Raw genomic sequence first — 7565 nt, 5'->3', positions numbered from 1 at the left:
TCTGTAGGCTGGGGTTGATAGAAAACCTCTACTTACCCCAATTTCGCCCCTTCCCCTCAAATCAGACTCCCCCCTCCCAGGCTGGCTGCTGATCCCAGAGTGTCACTTCAGAATCTGGGCAGCTGCAGTCAGTTTGCTGAGCCTCCACCCACTCGCACGGTAATCATTACCTGGTCAGCCTCGCCCAGCCAGCCACCTGCCTGCTAGAGCAAGTGGCTTAACCAGAATGGATCTTGACTAAGAAGCAGTGGCTTTAAAAACTTCTAGCCACAGAACCATCTCTTCATAGGCAAGCAAGCAGAAATTCAATATGTGAAACAGCTAAAAGAGGAGCAGCTTAGTACCGCTCACCTTCTACCCCCATCTCCTAGGGTTCCCTAAGGCAGAGCTTCTCAAACTTTGTTCCTTATAAGAGCAACACAGGGGAGCTTGCTAAAAAAACACTCTCCCAGGACTCACCCTAGAGCTTCAAATTCAGCTGCTTCATGGGAGGGTCTGGCCTGTGGTAGGGCCTTGGGACCAGCCTGTTTTAACAGGCTGCCTGCCAGGTGATTGAGACACACATGATCCTCAGATCGTCCTTGGAGAATGCTGGTTTCAGATGTTCATGAGCTTCTGAAAAAGCGAACACTATTTTGAGAGTGTACATTGCCCAGGGAAAGGATCCATAGCCACCGTCTGAGTCTTTGAGTCACGATTCTTAAAAGTTTAAGAACCGCTGCCTTCAGGAGAAGGGTGACCAGGGACTAATGGCAGAGCCAGGCATAGAAGGCAGATCTCTCGCCTCTCAGGGCATTGCTGGCTCTGCTATAAATGTGCTGAGGGATTGAGGACCAGTCCCTTCTCTAGCCCTCAGTTTTCCCAGCTGTAAAATGAGGATTGGACAGGAAAATTCCAAGGTCCCTTGCAGCTTTGATCTGTGTTATAAAAGCCAGGTCTCTTTCTGCCCAGCACATTCTTTGACCTTTTCTTTGCTGTTTTCCTGACTTTGCCCACCTCTAGTGCAGTCACCCGTTTTAGCATCTTCAGAAATTCTGGACAGAGCCCAGATTCTGGCCCCTTGAGTCTCTCCTGTCTAACCACATGTCTGGGCACTCAGGCCCTTTCTCCTTTTCCATACCCACTCACCCTAAACGAGCCAGGTGCCTGTGAGTCTAGGGAAGCTCAAAGTGGCCTCTCCAGAGCTGGGCAGCTGGGCAGTGCCAAGGGAAGGGGCTTGGGAGCATATTTCCTGAGGCTCCTGGGACATGCCCAGCGCTTACCTATGTCTTTGCCCAGCTCCCTCTGTTCCTCCTGGCCGGGAATGCCGATTTCCCCCACCCCCATATCTGTTGAAATCCTGTCTGCCTTTTCAGAGTTCAGCTCAGATGCCAGCCTCTGTCCCACAAAGCCCTGTGAACCCTCTCACTCCCACCCCACTCCCGCCCCCACAATAAGAATTTGTCTTTCCCTTCTCTGCATTCCCTTAGCACCTTATCTGTTCCCCTCTGGGGACAACTGTGTTTGGTTTTAGCTTTATCCCAGGACTGGGCTTGTCTCCCTCACTGGATTGGAGCACGCAGAGCACAGGGATGAGCCTTATGTGTCATGCTTTGCTCCCCAGCACCTAGCACAGGGCTTTGTACAGAGCAGGTGCTCAGTAGAGAGTTATTAAGGTTTATTTGCAGAATCTGCTTCTGGCTCTGGGCTGGGATGGTTTCTCTGGAGTCCTTGTAGTCTTGTCACTGGGCAGGCCATGCTTTCTCACATATCCCCTCATTTATTTGTAGATTGGAGGGAGGCCAAGTAGAGGAGTGGGTAAGAACTTAAATTCCAGTCTTGACTCTGCCTTTTTCTTGGCTATGTAACCTCGAGCAAGTCGCTTCACCTCTCTGAGCCTCAGTTTTCTCACCTTAACAAAAAGGGGTAGGGATGACAAGTCTATTTGGGAGGCTGGGAGGAGTAACTGAAATGCGTGTAAAATGCAGACATCTGAGCATTGTAAGGAATACATGGTCAATAAATTATTACAATTCATTTTTCAGTTAATGAGTATTATCATTGTTTCAGTAAACACCTACTGTGTTCTGAGCATTGTGCTGGGGGGAGAGGGGTAAGATACAGAGAAAAATCTTCGTAGGAGCTCCTTGGTCTGCAGAGTCTTAAGGTCAAGTAGGGAAGGTAAGTCAGCCGTGGCTGAGTTGAGGAGTGAGAGATCAATGTGGGCTCCAGGTGACATTTCAGGTGGACAGGCATGAAACAGGAGCAGGCAATGAGAAAGGCAGGGAGACAGATATCCCCTATGGAGGAAACAGAGACGAGCTACAGCCAGGAGATGGGAAAGTAGGGTGCATATTTGGAGAGCTGCAGGAAGGTTTCAGGAAAGAGAGTAGAAGCAGGAGTGGCTCCAGAATCTCCACGTAGAAGGGACATAGGGCCAGCACCCCAGATGCAGGGGCAGCTTCGAACTTTGTCTTGACCAAAAAAAAAAATTTGTGGGCGTGGTGGCTCACGATGCCACAACTGAGCTAGGGAGAGGTTGGAAAGGTGGGGCAGGAAAGGTAGAGCTTTATATCAGAAATACTGGAGAACCAGTGAAGGCTGCTAATCAGGAGCAGGGAGGGGCTTTGTTCCTCTCTGCCCAGGCTTGAGCTGCCAATGGTTGGGGATGGGCTGTAGCTCCAGGCCTCTGCAGGCTGGCCTGAGCCTATCCCATGGTAACAGGGCTGCTTGTTTACTTGGCCAAGGTTGGGTTTGAAGCCTGGTCTGTCTGCAGTTAAAGTGCAAAACGATCCCAGAAATGTCAGAATACCAGAGCAGGCCAGCAGAAGAAGCCATCTCTTAACCTCCCCCACTACCCCCACATTATATATAGGTGAGAAGCAGAAGTTCAGAGGGGAAGAGTCCTGCCAGAGAACGCTGAGAGAGCTGGCCACAGTCAGTTCAGTGCTAGCTTGCGGTGGGCTGTGGACTTGGATCTGTGCTAAGGATTGGAGGATGAACGTGAGGAGGGGGCCGTGACAACCCAAGGAAGATATAAATGACAAGCAAATGTCAAATTAGGAGCAATCTGTTGCTAAGGTGTGTGTGTGATCCTGGTTGAGTGTGTTGTGAGTGGGCTGGAGCTGTCATTCCAGGCTTTCCTTCTGGAAAATCAGAAAGGACCACATAGGTGGGAGCCAGGGGAGTACATAGGACATGGGGGAATACAGGGGGTGGCCGGAGAGGAGGAGGCTGTTGCCAAGCAGCAAGAGACATGACTGTATTACAACAGCCCAGTGCATTCTGGCATCTGTGGCCTGACACTCTATAGCCCTGTGCTGAAGCAGTACCATCCCCATTTCAAGGAGGAAGAAATGGGGGCTCCCAAGAGCTGGGTCACTTGCTCAAGGTCACAGCTAGGAAGGGCTGAGCCAGGAGTGGCATTTAGGGCTAGGGGATTTCAAAGCCGTATTCCTGGCATGCCCTGGGTAGCTGCTGTCCCGTCCTCAGCCCACTGTGATCTCAACCAGCACCTGGGGTGAAATGGGTCAAGGAGGTGACCCATACAGGGCAAGCCATCTTTTGCCACCTTTCACTTCTCCTCCATTCATCTACTCATTTAGCTGGCCTGTTTTATTCTAATTCACCCCACCCCCTTATTTGCTCACTAAAAATATTTATTGAGTACCTATTACGTGCCAGGCACAGTCCTGGACCTCCTGGAGCTTATGCCAACCTGCCAACACCCCCTTAGCATCAAGGGCTGTTGCCGCATTGGAAGGGAGGGACAGGAAAGAGGTGAGGGGGTCCATTAACCACTCCTTTCTCCTTTTATACAACACCCCCACCCCGCTTCTCAGTCACTATCTCCTTCCAAGTTCCTCTACCCCAAGATGGGACATTTTGCACAAACTACCTCCTGCTGAAATGGAAACCAATCAGAGTTAATTGTTAAACCTAATAGTAGCTGGAAAGAGTTTCACCCTACTGGGCTGGTGAGAGGGAGCTGAGTGCTAGCTGTGTTCCCCAGGAGAGGGGCGGAGCCACCCTGGTTTTTCTGGCTTGGACCTGCCACCTTTTCCCTACTGTGGAATTTGCCTCCAGGGCCCTCCCTCCCCTCCTCCCCAGGGGGCTGGCTGCCTCTTTGGACTCTTTCCCCTGCCTCCAACTGAGGTGACCCTGGGAGGTGAGTCCTGACTCTGGCCCTGGACCAAGGATCTCTGGGTAAGTGCTCTTGTTTGGAGGGTGGTGGAGAGGAGGGTGCCTAACCCTGGGGACCCACCTGGAGGGGAGGCAGCAGGTGGGGCCCAGTGGACCCTGCTGGCTCTGTCTCCTGCCTTGGGGTGGGGATGAGGGCCACAGTGGCCTAAGTCCATGCCATTCCTTTCTCCCCTTCTCCTTCCCTTTTAGCCTCTTCTTTGGGTTCTCTGTTCTGGGCCATTCTCTGACACCAGACTGGAGTGGTCCTGAAAATAATGGCAAAGGCTTATTTCTTCTTCTAGAAGGCGGAGCCCTAGGCCAGCTCCCATCAAGCTTTCGGGATGGAGCTCAGGCTTCTAAGTTGGACAGGCTGAGTCCAAGCTAGGTGATCTTAGGCAGGTGACCCACCTAGATGAACCATAGTGTCATCCTCTGAACAATGGGGATTCTGATCTCTTTGTCACCATCATTGTGAATATAATGGGCCCCAGAAGTAGATATTAATATAAGACTTAGTAGTGGTCTGTTGAATTAATAGATACCATTCTATTCAGATTAAACTTTAATTTGGGAGGCCTAGCTCTGGTTTAGGACTAAAGAGGCCACCAACCTATATCCTCAAGGATTCAACTGCCTAGAACTGTGTTGTCCTGTACAGTAGCTATTACCCACATGTGGCTAGTGCAACTGAGGAACTGAATTTTTTATTTTATTAATTTTAATTGATTTAAATTTTTAAAGTAATACTCCATTCATTTATTGAAAAACTTATGTTTGGAAACTTAGATTTGTGAATATACTATTTCAATTGTAAAGTCTATGAAAATCTAAATACAGATCAAATATATTTGAAGAAAATTTAACGTATGAATTGAGATGCGCTATGTAAGTGTAAAATACATACTGGATTTAGAAGACATAGTATAGAAAAAGAATGTAAAATCTCTCAATAATTTTTTTATAATTGTGCATTGAAATGATAATATTTTGGAGAGAATGGGTTAAGTAAATATATTATTAAAATTAATTTCACCTGTTTCTTTTTGCTTTTTTTAATGTGGCTACTGGAAAATTTTGGATTACATATGTGGCTTGCATTATAGTTCTATTGGACAATGCTATTCTAGTGAGAGAGTTGAGTTGGACACATTTAAATAATAATATAAGACTATATAAAGGCTGGAGTCCCTGAGTGGTGCAAATAGTTCATTTACTTGCCTGCTAACCAAAAGGTTGGATGTTCAAGTCTACCCACAGGCGAGTTGGAAGAAAGGTGCCTACTTCTAAAAAACCAGCCATTGAAAACTCTATGGAGAATGATTCTACCGTGACACCCATGAGGTCCCCATGGCAGCTGGTTGATATAAAGCAGGACTTCTAACCGGTTCTCTTTGGACCACTGCTAAGAATTTGCATTTCTAACAAGTTCCCAGGCAATGCTAATTCTGCTGGTTAGTGACCAGTTCTGAGAACCACTAGTATAGCAGTGGTTGTCAAAATTTATTATACGTAAGAATCACGTGGGTCTCGGGGGACATCTGAGTCAATTGGCATAACATAGTTCATAAAGAAAGTGTTCTACATCCTCCTTTGGTGAGTAGTGCCTGAGGTCTTAAAAGCTTGTGAGCAGTCATCTAAGATACGCCTATTGGTCCCGTCCCATCCGGAGCAAGGGAGAATGAAGAAAACCAAAGATCGAAGGAAAATATTAGTCCAAAGGACTAATGGACCACATGAACAACAGCCTCCACTAGCCTGAGCCCAGAAGAACTAGATGGTGCCTGACTACCACCACTCACCGCTCTGACAGAGATCACAACAGAGGGTCCTGAGCAAATGGGAGAAAAATGTGGAACAAAATTCAAATTCATGAAAAGATCAGACTTACTAATCTGACAGGTACTGGAGGAATCCATGAGACTATGGCCCTTGAACACCCTTCTGACTCAGAACTGAAGCCATTCCCGAAGTTCACCTTTCAGCCAAAGATTAAACAGGCCTATAAAACAAACAATAACACACATGAGCAATGTGCTTCTTAGATCTATCAAGTATATGATGGGCAGCACCTGCCCAAAAGCAAAGACGAAAAAGCGTGAAAGGACAGGAAAACTGGACCAAGGGAAACAGGGAACCCCAGGTGCAAAGGCGGGGGCAGTGGTGACACATTGCGGGGATGGCAACCAAAGTCACGAAACAATTTATGTATAAATTTTTGAACGAGAAACTAATTTGCTGTGTAAAGTTTCACCTAAAGCACACACACACAAATTACGTGGGGATCTTATTAAAAAGTAGATACTGATTTAGTATGTATGAGGTGGAAATACATATTCTCAGCAGGGGTTTGAACCAGAAGGAAGCCCTAGTATAAAGTCTAGGTATTTGGGGAGGTCAGAGGCAGGGGAGTGAAGGCTAGATATATTTGACTCCCCGTCTCCACTCTTCCAACTCCACACCCCATGAAGTAATGTTGCCCTGGATAACCCCATAGCCTCAAGGAAATATCAGGGGTTCCGATGTCAAGTGAAGAGCCAGCATTCAGGTTCTCGTCTTGGCCATGCCACTGACTCACTATGTGACCTTGGGCAAGTCATTTCACTTTGCTGAACCATAGTCTATCATCTGTAAATCGAGACTAATGGTTAGAGTTACCTCATTGGGTGATTGAGGGGATTACCTGAGATATAATCCAAGTGAAGCAGCACAGTGCTGGGCACATTGTAAATAGTCAAGTATTAGCTGTGGTGGTAGTTGTTGCTACTACTGTTGCATCCATCAGCTTTTTTTTTTCTTCTACTGTTGTAGTTTAAGTGAAAGTTTACAATTCAAGTTAGTCTCTCATACAAAAATTTACACATATATTGTTATGTGACCTTAATTGCTCTCCCTGTACTGTGACAGCACACTCTTCCTTTCCACCCCTGATTTCCCATGTCCATTCAACCAGCTCTTAACCCTTTCTGCCTTCTCATCTCACCTCTGGACAGAAGCTGCCCATTTAGTCTCATGTATCTACTTGAGCTAAGAAGCACACTCTTCATGAGTATCATTTCATGTCCCACAGTCCAGTCCAATCTTTGTCTGAAGCATTGGCCTTGGGAATTGTTTTAGTTCTGGGTTGACAGAAAGTCCAGGGGCCATTCGTTCTGGGATTCCTCCAGTCTCAGTCAGACAATTAAGTCTGGTCTTTTTACTAGAATTTGAGTTCTGCACCCCACCCTTCCTCCACTCTATCAGGGACTCTCTCGTGTTCCCTGTCAGGGCAGTCATTGGTGGTAGCTGAGCACCATCCAGTTCTTCTGGTCTCAGGCTGATGAAGTCTCTGGTTTGTGTGGCCCTTTCTGTCTCTTGGGCGAATACTTTCCTTGTGTCTTTGGTGTTTCTCGTTCTGTTTTACTCCA

The sequence above is a fragment of the Trichechus manatus genome, unplaced genomic scaffold, assembly GCF_000243295.1.
Source record: "Trichechus manatus latirostris isolate Lorelei unplaced genomic scaffold, TriManLat1.0 scaffold00008, whole genome shotgun sequence".
NCBI classification, from domain to species: Eukaryota; Metazoa; Chordata; class Mammalia; order Sirenia; family Trichechidae; genus Trichechus; species Trichechus manatus.
Note: the sequence above shows the minus strand (reverse complement) of the source record.